Source organism: Solanum tuberosum, unplaced genomic scaffold (assembly GCF_000226075.1).
Source record: "Solanum tuberosum cultivar DM 1-3 516 R44 unplaced genomic scaffold, SolTub_3.0 scf00398, whole genome shotgun sequence".
NCBI lineage: Eukaryota > Viridiplantae > Streptophyta > Magnoliopsida > Solanales > Solanaceae > Solanum > Solanum tuberosum.
Window position 1 is genome coordinate 38,905 of NW_006239318.1, and position 11,101 is coordinate 50,005.

The following is an 11,101-nucleotide window of genomic DNA, read 5'->3' on the forward strand; positions in this document are numbered from 1 at the left end:
TACTTTTTAGAAAGTTGAAAAAGTGGGGTCCAGCGCGTGTTGAACAAAGCTTTCAACCTATCTAGTTTATATTGCCATGTAAGCCGAAAAGTGGAAAAAAATTAATTAAAAAATAAGTTCGGGGGGAATAGGACCTTAGTAAAGGTTAGGTGTGTCTCAGGGATTTTGAGCATAGGTTGGGGGTACTTATGCATTTTTCCGTTTTTTTTTGTTAAAATCAAACCAATCCAAATATAGTCGGATTTTTTTCCAATACCAAACCAAGTCAAATCAAACCACTAGTCAGGTTTTTTTTTCGGTTTGCGGCTTGGTTCAGTTTTCGGTTCGATTTTATACACCCTACCTAAAATGTTGTAGTGGGCACTTAACAACAAATCCGGCAAGAATCTTGTTAAGCCCGCATGAATCTTTTTAATCGCATATTTGGGTGAAAGTCTAGTAGGTGTTTCACTTCAAGAGAAAGAAGTATTTTCCTAGATAAAGGTCTTAACATTTACTCTGAGATGTTAAGTAACTCGCTCATCTTGACAGTGATGTTGTGAATGTCATCAACATATCTAACAATGATGTTGTGAATGTTATCAACATATCCTAGGGAAATATCTTGGTCGTCCTAATGCAGTAAATAATACTCCAAAGTTAGCAAACTCAATTTATGCACCTAATTGGAACATAAGCAAAAACTATATCAAATACCGCTAATACAGAAAAATAACACAAAAGGCTAATTAAACATTTACTATTTTTTTTGGCAAGGAAGTGGTAACCAGTGCATGCTGGGGTTTTTCTTGCTAACATGTGGGCAAGGAAGGGATAATGATATTGTACAGAGAAGTAATCAAAGGCTCAATGAGCCGAGGTTGCATATCTGTTCATATATATATAATGAATACAAAGGGGAATAGGTAACCTAGTACAACACAAATTACAGATTATAGAGTCCTACAAGTACATGGACTATGAGTCCTAATATGCCCCCTCAATCTGGACGTGGTGACATCACGGACAGATTGTCACGCAAAAAGCAAAAACGGGATGAGGATAATCCCTTTGTAAACATATCAGCAAGCTGTAAGTGAGAAGGCACATATTGGACAACAAGATCCCCTTGAGCAACTTTATCACGAACATCATGATAGTTAATATCAATATGCTTAGACCGATCATGGAATACTGGGTTACGCGACATGTATGTTGAGCTGACGTTGTCACACAACACTCGAATTGGCTCACGAAGATAAAGACCAAGCTCACAGAGAACATGACGAATCCAAGAAGTTTCAGCAACAGTATAGGCAATAGCCCTATACTGAGCCTCTGTAGATGATCTTGAAACTGTGGGTTGTTTCTTCGCACGCCAAGAAATAAGATTGGAACCCAAGAAGACAGCAAAGCCAGTAGTAGAACGCCTACTATCAGGACATCCGGCCCAATCAGCATCAGAATAAGCAACTACAAATGAATTGGATGACGAAGTACGCAAGAAAAGTCCATGGTTAGTAGTACCCTGTAGGTACCTAAAAATACGCTTCACACAATGCAACTCATAGTCCATGTACTTGTAGGACTCTATAATCTGTAATTTGTGTTGTACTAGGTTACCTATTCCCCTTTGTATTCATTATATATATATGAACAGATATGCAACCTCGGCTCATTGAGCCTTTGATTACTTCTCTGTACACCTTCCTCTTAACAAGTGATGTTCACTTGTCTACAATATTAAAATTTTATTTTTCAAGAGTAATATCATATATAAATTAATATGAGTATTTTAGTAAAATACTCATATTACTCATTATTATCTAAAGAAAGAAACATGCCAAGTCTAAAGTAAACAAATAAAAATGAACGGGAAAGTATTACTTTTCTTTTTCTTTTGTCGCATCATTAGATGAGTCAGAACTGGCAAAAAAGCAAAAGTAGTGAGTTGTAGACGTAGAGATAACGACCCTCGATGAAGTAGATGGATTCTTTGTTAAGATTTGTGCCTCTTGTGAAACAAATTGTCCCCGTCCTCGTATAATAACTTATAAAAATTGCTATTTCCCCAATGCTTTCCGTTTCTATCCACCTCTTTCTTGCAAAATCGAACCGGAATACTAGAAAATCGTATGGTATTCCATGGTTTTTCCCGTTAAAAAACATGTGAACATATAACAACGTATCATCGCAGGATTGAAGGATGAAATTTGCAAACCGACCCATGTCTAAGTATTTTCTCACATCTGGAGATTCATTAAACATTGGTGTGATTGTTATTGTTCCTGAATCATTATCTGGTTCCAAACAAAGTAGACGCCTTGTCTGAAATGTTGATACATAGAACTTTTTCTTGAAAACTGTCCAGATCCCACCACTTCCATTTTCAAAAATTGAATGCCCATCTTGTTTATGAAATTCTTCATTATAATTTGGCTTGCAGAAGTAAAAAGTAGGTGAATTCACATCCTCGTCGTTCTCATCGTCTGTGTCATCGTTCTCATCGTTTGTGTCATCATTAGAGTTTTCATCATCATCATCAGGAATAGTCTCAGTCTCTTCAATTAGAAAAAGAACGTGACATTCGGGATCATTGGGTGGGGCAGACAAGAGGCACTCGAGTATCGTGCACTCAGGGAGTGGTGGAAGCTGAATTTTTTCGTTTGAAATAAGATTCCAAAGGTAACAATCAGTAGAATATATGCTTTGTAACACGAGCCACTCATCAGCATTAGCACGTATTATTTTTTCTTTAAGTTCAGATATACGTCTTATATAATATTGATTCTGTGATACACTGAAAAAAGTTTGCTTCTGCCGGACATCACCATCACACATAACAAGCCAAGGATCTTGTTGTTGTTGGATAGAAAAAGGAGGTCGATCGGATTCCACATACTTTTCCTTCTTAAATTCTTCCAACTCCATCTTTCGTTCCTTTTCTGCGGAATAAACAGAATCAGTCATCACTTTAGGTTTGTAAGAGAAAAAAAAACAAGGAAAGGGGTTAGAATACGTGTTAGAAAACAAGGATTCAGAACAATGTGTCGTTAAAAGAATCGACTTTAATTTAAATAACATTAATGAGTTCAAATACTACAAGGAAAGGGGTTAGAATACCTGTAGGGCAAAGAAATTAGTTTTCCTTACCTAATTGGGATTTCCATAAATAAAAACACTGTTGATTATAGTTCTATTTAAATTATTTTTTCAGTTAACTTTTTTACTTGTTCACTATTCCAAAAATAATTTTTTTACTTATGATATATATAAAAAAGATAATAATAATGAGTTCAAATACTTCAAGTAAACGTTATTTTGAATAAGGAACGGAGCGTGCAGATTTGTGGTCTCACGACTTGTTATTACCCTAGTTCTAGTTTAAATAAATAGGGTAATAACAAGTCCATAAACCAAATTTTTCTCAACAAAAATTCTTCTGTCTGATTTCTGTCTGAATAATAATAATGGAGTGTGCTGATTTGTGGTCAGATTGTATTCCATCTGAAATACTCGGATTAATATCATCACATCTTGTTGCTGCGGAATACTTTGTTTTCCGTGCCATTTGTAAAAAATGGCACTACGCAACCATGATACCTCCAACTCGTCCTGGTCTATCAGAAAAATGGCCTTGTTTGATGACCTTGCGTTGAAATACCGGAATTGTAGAATTCTTTGATCCAGTATATAATGTGGTCAAGACTACGGGTATCTCGATGCCGAAATTAAGGGGTTCCTGAATTCGAAGTTCAAAAGGTAATTGGTTACTCATGAGTCATGGAAACCACGGCATGTTTTTTTTCAATCCTATTAATAATGACATAATTGAACTCCCTGATCTAGAGGAGCACAAAAAATATTTTTCTTCTTGGACATTTTCGTGTCCTCCCGACTCGCTGTCATCTGTTTGCATTGTGGTTGGTATCGATTTCGATGGTTGTCCCCTAGACGCATACATCATCAAAGTTGGAGAGACTTTTGGACGTTTTCTTACTTATATGATCCAGATAGATATAAGTGCTTTAAGTTAACCGGATGCAATAATCCAATATTTTTCAAAAACAATATTGTCTATTTGGGAGATGAAGGGAATTTGGGAGTATTGACCATCAATGAATCCTCAATTCCTAGTTGGGAACTTTATGGGAGCTAATTTCGACGTCGAAAACAAAAGTCAATCCAGCATGTTTATATTATACGGTAGAAGATGTCGATAACGAAGGAATGTTAGTTGTATTTTTATGTCACCATGAAGGGGAAGTAGAGGTTTGGAGATATAAAATGAATGGAAAAGTATTGGAGAGGGAACAAATAACAAGTTTAGACAATAATAAAACATTGTTTGTGAGCTCCGGAGGATCCTACTTGAAAACATTGTGGCACAGGGGATTAGGAAACAAGATATTTTCCCCAATGTTTCACAACAACAATAAAGGTGTTTTCTATTGTTTGGCCAACCGCAAATATTTCTCTTTCGATTACTTGGACATCAAAGCTTATTCAAGTTTAAATATTTTTAACTTGGTTCGACCTAGATCATGCTTTTGGACCGAATCAGTGAATGATTAATTGTATTGTTCCCTTTTTGTTGGTGTTTATTTTTTCCAAGTAGTTAGCAATGTTTTATCTTAATAAGAGTGGAATATTTTTCCTTTTTTCTTAATGTTTAAGTTTTTCTTAAATATATATTGTTAATGTTTAAGTTTTTCTTCAACTTATGATACTTAAAATTTGAAAGTTAAATTTTAATCGGTTAGTCTATTGTTATTAATTCAATTGTTATTATTCAATAGATTGATTGCACAAGTGAGGTACAAAATTATTACTCTCTCTGTCCCAATTTATGTGACACATTTCGAATTTCGAGATTCAAACAAGTCTATCTTTGATCGTAAATTTTTCATACATCTTTTAAATATTTTGAATTATCAATTATTGTGACTTATAGTACTTTTTATGTAGTTTACAAATATATAAATTTCATTTTTTTTTAAATTGAAGATTTCATGAGCAAATTCTCGGTCAAACTTAAACTGTTTAACTCTCGAAAAGCAAAATGTGTCACATAAATTGGAACAGAGGGAGTATATGCTTAAGAACTGTTTTTGAAGGATTATACATCTTTGGAGAGAGCAAGAACGCAATTGGATATGGGAGCTCGAGATTCATTTAGTTTCTTTATTTTCACCTCATTGTTGGATTGATTATTTCGATTATATTGTTTGTGTTATATTAAATTCACACGATCTAAATAACTCAAATTCATTTGCAAATACTTAACATCTGATTGAATACGCAATTGTAGCAGCTGCAACTATTAGTTCAAAAATGCTACCAAGCGATTTGTCGCGGCCTACTTGGTAGCATTTTTTAGTTACTCCTATATTTTCTTCCTTTTGTCTTTTTTGCTAAATATTTAGTTTATAAACAATGGTTTTAGGTCCAAAAAGTTCTCGTGGTTCTACTTTTCCTTTTTCTTTTCAACGGCTGTGACATAGATAGTCAGTCAATAGAGGAATTAGGGTGCTAGGTATTATATTTTATCGTGTTTGAACTAATAGTTGCAGCTGCTACAGTTGTGTATTCAGTCAAATGTTAAATATTTGCAAATGAGTTTGAGTTATTCAAATTGTGTGAATTTAATATAATCCATCAACTATCTGATTGTGTGCATAAAGTTCCCAACTAAGAATCGAGGATTCATTGATGGTTAATATTCCCAAATTCCATTTATCTCCCGGTAGATATAAAGATATTCATACTAGGAAATATGTGCAAGCAAGAATATGAGTATAAATAAAAGAAGTCATTCTCGACTCTCATGAAGGAGTAACTATGTTCTGCTTAGGGAAGGGCTCAGATGACATGCGGACTCCATGCATATAGATGGAGACTCCACAAGCAAAGACGCTGAGTTCCAAAGTGAAACTCTTCGGCTCTAGTATCAAACAAAGAAAAGAACATGAAAAATTAGAGAGAGTTATTTAATTCTCAACAGTGTATACAGTAAAGTAAGGAGACAAAGTTACTACAGTACACAACATTATGCTCTCGAGATAACATGAAAATAAAGCACCGTTGTTCCATCCACAGCTAAATTTATTTGAAAACATACCTAATCATTTCTTGCTTCAAAATCTATTAATTAAAAAGAAATACCGAGTTGAAAACAACGCTTTTTCTTTCCATAAACATATTAACAATGGTAAATTACTATAGCATCCTAAAGATGCAATGTTATGACAAGAAAAGAAGAGGGAATCTTAATTAAACTTGAGCCCAAGCGTCGTCTTAGAGTCCAAAATAATATAGTCGTCCCTTCTTGGGATCTCTCTTTTCTTCATCGACGATAATATTACTTTGCATACAAGGATGAGATTTTTTATTCCTGATAAAATCCTCGAAGAGTTAATGACTTTGCAAGCCCATTTTCTTTGGTTTCTAAATTATCCTTATCTATTTTTTACTTAATTTATCACAATTTTTCCCCAAGCACGATCACCGGATATTATGACTACTTTAAAGATTAAAAGTTGGTTGAAGTGTTGGTCAATCTTTTGAGGTATATTATTTTAAATCATAGGTCTTGTTTTAGGTTAGAATAATTTGTTGTTATAATCCGATATCTCATAATTTTCTCCCTTTAATGTATATGCTCTTTGGTTTTTGCCCTTTTTATGTTTTCCCTTTTTCCTTCTCCAAATTACCTAGTATATATATATATGATTTAAAGGGAATGCTAATTCTATATTTTTTTTTGGATAGGTCACAGGTGAGCAGATGATAATTATAAAGTTTAAACCTTGAACTCCCAATCTCTTGTTACGCCAAAACTAAACAATTTCAACAATGTAATTTTACTAAATTTTAATTTGCAGTAGACTTAAGTTGGCAAATTCAAAAAGTATACTCATAAAAAACTGCAAAAGATAAAAATAAAACATAAAAAGGAAAAGTATTCCGCTCTTATTAAAACAAAACATTGCTAACTACTTGGAAAAAATAAACACCAACAAAAAGGGAACAATACAATTAATCATTCATTGATTCGGTCCAAATGCATGATCTAGGTCGAACCAAGTTAAAAATATTTGGACTTGAATAAGCTTTGATGTCCAAGTAATCGAAAGAGAAATATTTGCGGTTGGCCAAACAATAGAATACACCCTTATTGTTGTTGTGAAACATTGGAAAAAATATCTTGTTTCCTAGTCCTTGTGCAACACATATTTTCAGGTACGATCCTCCGGAACTCACAAACAATGTTTTATTATTGTCTAAACTTGTTATTTGTTCCCTCTCCAATACTTTTCCATTCATTTTGTATCTCCAAACCTCTACTTCCCCTTCCTGGTGGCATAAAAATACAACTAACATTCCTTCATTGTCGACATCTTCTACCGTATAAACATGTTGGATTGACTTTTGTTTTCGACGTCGAAAGTAGCTCCCATAAAATTCCCAACTAGGAATTGAGGATTCATTGATGGTCAATACTCCCAAATTCCCTTTATCTCCCAGATAGACAATATTGTTTTTGAAAAATATCGGATTATTGCATCCGGTTAACTTAAAACACTTATATCTATCTGGATCATATAAGTAAGAAAACGTCCAAAAGTCTCTCCAACTTTGATGATGTATGCGTCTGGGGGACAACCATCGAAATCGATACCAACAACAATGCAAACAGATGACGACGAGTCGGGAGGACACGAAAATGTCCAAGAAGAAAAATAATTTTCGTGCTCCTCTAGATCAGGGAGTTCAATTATGTCATTGCTAATAGGATTGTAAAAAAACATGCCGTGGTTTCCCTGACTCATGAGTAACCAATTACCTTTTGAACTTCGAATTCGGGAACCCTTTAATTTCGGGATCGGGATACCCATAGTCGTGACCACATTATATATTGGATCAAAGAATTCTACAATTCCGGTATTTCCACGCAAGGTCATCAAACAAGGCCATTTTTCTGGTAGACCACGACGAGGTGGAGGTGGAGGTATCATAGGTGCGTAGCGCCATCTTTTACAAACAGCTCGAAAAACAAAGTATTCCGCAGCAACAAGACGTGATGATATTAATGCGAGTATGTCAGATGGAATACCATCAGACCACAAATCATCATACTCCATTATTCAGAAAGAAGAATTGTGGTTGAGAAAAATTTGGTTTATGGACTTGTTATTGCCCTATTTATTTAAACTAGAACTAGGGTAATAACAAGTCGTTGAGACCACAAATCTGCACGTCCGTTCCTTATTCAAAATAACTTTTCCTTGACGTATTTGAACTCATTATTATTGTCTATTTTTTATATATACAAAGTAAAAAATTATTTTTGGAACAGTGAACAAGTAAAAGTCAACTGAAAGAGTAATTTAAATAGAACTATAATCATCAATGTTTTTATTTATGGAAATCCCAATTAGGTAAGGAAAACTAATTTCCTTGCCCTACACGTATTCTAACCCCTTTCCTTGTAGTATTTGAACTCATTAATCGTTATTTAAATTAAAGTTGATTCTTTTAACGACACATTACAATATTGTTCTCAGCACCTGCAAAACAAAACACAGTTTTGAATCCTTGTTTTTTTTTCTCATACAAACCGATGACTGAACGAGAGATGGAGTTGGAGGAATACAAAAAGGAAAAGTATGCGGAATCCTATCGACCTCCTTTTTCTATCGAACAAGCGGAACAACAACAACAACAACACCCTTGGCTTGTAATGTGTGATGGTGATGTTCTGGAGAAGCAAACTTTTTTCAGTGTATCAATATGTGTGATGGTGATGTGCTGGAGAAGCAAACTTTTTTCAGTGTATCAAAGAATCAATATTATATGAGACGCATACAGGAACTTAAAGAAAAAATAATACGTGCTTATACTGATGAGTGGCTCGTGTTAGAAAGTCTTTATTCTAGTGATTGTTACCTTTGGAATATTATTTCAAATGACAAAATTCAGCTCCCACCACTCCCTGAGTGCAAGATACTCAACTGCACGCACTACAAGAAAATGCATATATAGTTACAAAATACATCGTAGCTAAACATCAAAAAGTCCATGGCTAAACACTTTAGCCACAACTTTTGTTTCCGTAGCATTCATAGCAAGATGTAGCGTGGCTAAAAGTTAGCTACAGACTTTACATGATATGTGGTTAAGGACTAACACTTATAGCTACAAAAATAATGATATTGTAGATGTAATGATATAAAAAAAATTGCTACAAAATATATACTGTGGCAAAAATTTTTTTGTAGCAAATCATTAAAAAAAATTGTCACGACAAATAAATTTTGTAGTAATATATTGTGGCAAAAAACTTGATTTATTTGCTATGAATAATCATACTTCGTGGTTATATTATATTTTAGTCTCGTGGCAATAATATTTGTATTTAGCTATGAGTTAGAAAACTTATAGCTATGCATTAAAGTATTTGCCACAAACGTTTTTTATACATGGCTAAGAATTCAACTTTTTCCACAAAATATACAATTATCTAGCTATTTTTGTTTATTTTGCTATAAAAGTTAAAAGATGAAAATGTATAGCTATAATTTTTTATAATCTATATATAGATTTAGCCACAACTATAAATATCCATTGCTACAAATGAAGGATATTGCCATAAGAATTATTAATCACAAAAATTTCTACTATATGGCCAAAATTACAAAATTTAAATTCCAAAATAGATTTCAAGTTTCACATGATTACATATTTCAGTTTTAGAGCATTTACAATACATAATTCTTCTATAAGAGCTATTACGATAGTAGTATCTTGCTTAAGGCTCTAAGTGGCATCGTCTTCTCCTTTTTCTCATGCCATTATCTCCAAGTTGTTTTAATAATTCTACAAATTTACCTGCAAAATTTTGATAAAGTAAATTAATAGTATCAAAAGGCAAAAATAATGACATTATATATAGAATTTAAGGAGTACATATAATCATTTATTTTACCTAAACATTATTTTTACTAAAATCTCCTTTAACATCTTCTATGACCAATTTTTGAGGATTTTTGACTTGGACAATTTGCATCCTTTTCTTGTTTGACAACAATTGTAAAACTAATTTTTACAGAGTTCATTACGAATTCATCATTACAGAATTCATCATTAGTTTTCTAAATTTACTTTACTTTTGTAATGCAATACTTCTATATCACTACAAGTGTAACCTATAAAAATATTAGACCACAAATTTCAATTTTTTTTTCTTAAACTTCAAGTCAAGTACTCAAACTACACCATATAAATTAGACATCAGATGTAATATATAAACATATGTTTAAACTAATTTACCCATTAGATACAAACCTAACACCCTTCAATCTTCACCCCTAAATATCCTTCACATTCACATCCAAGTTTTACTTTTATTCAGTAATCAAAAGCTTCTAACCCATTCTACATACTGATTTTTTCATTGCAAGTGCTACAAGAAACTTTTGCTAATAGAATATTCATAGTGATATTAAAGCTGAAATATATAATACGTATTATACTCATAGTGTTAAAGAAACAATAGAAATTTAGTACTTTTTTTTCCTGAAATTGAGATAGAGGAAGAAGATGCTCCTCTCTTCATGAATGGATTTTGGATCTATTTAGAGAATTTAGGGTTTTGGCTTTTCAATCCTTTTTGTCAATTTTATTTTGCTCTCTAATAGGAAAAGAAGGCTGTAATTTAGGCCCCAAAAATAGAGGGAAACGATTTGAAGGGATATTTTTCATTAATTCTTTTAAATTTGTTTTCCCTCCTAATCATCATAAAAAAAAGCTTTGGTTTTAATTTTATTTAGGTAAAAGTTAGGTAAAACTCTTATACTACTATATTCGATATACAATCACATTTACTCATTTTATTTATAACTTATTAAATTATTATATATGACTCTCTCTGTTCACTTTTACTTGTCATAGTTTGACTTGACAATATATTAAGAAAATAATTAATGATTATGTATTTTACCAAACTATCCCCTAGCTAGCTATTATAAATGATGTCTTGAAAAATAAGTATTTAATGTTGAGGGTAAAATATGAAAAAATAAATATATTTATTCCCTTTTATGATATGTCAAAGGTGACA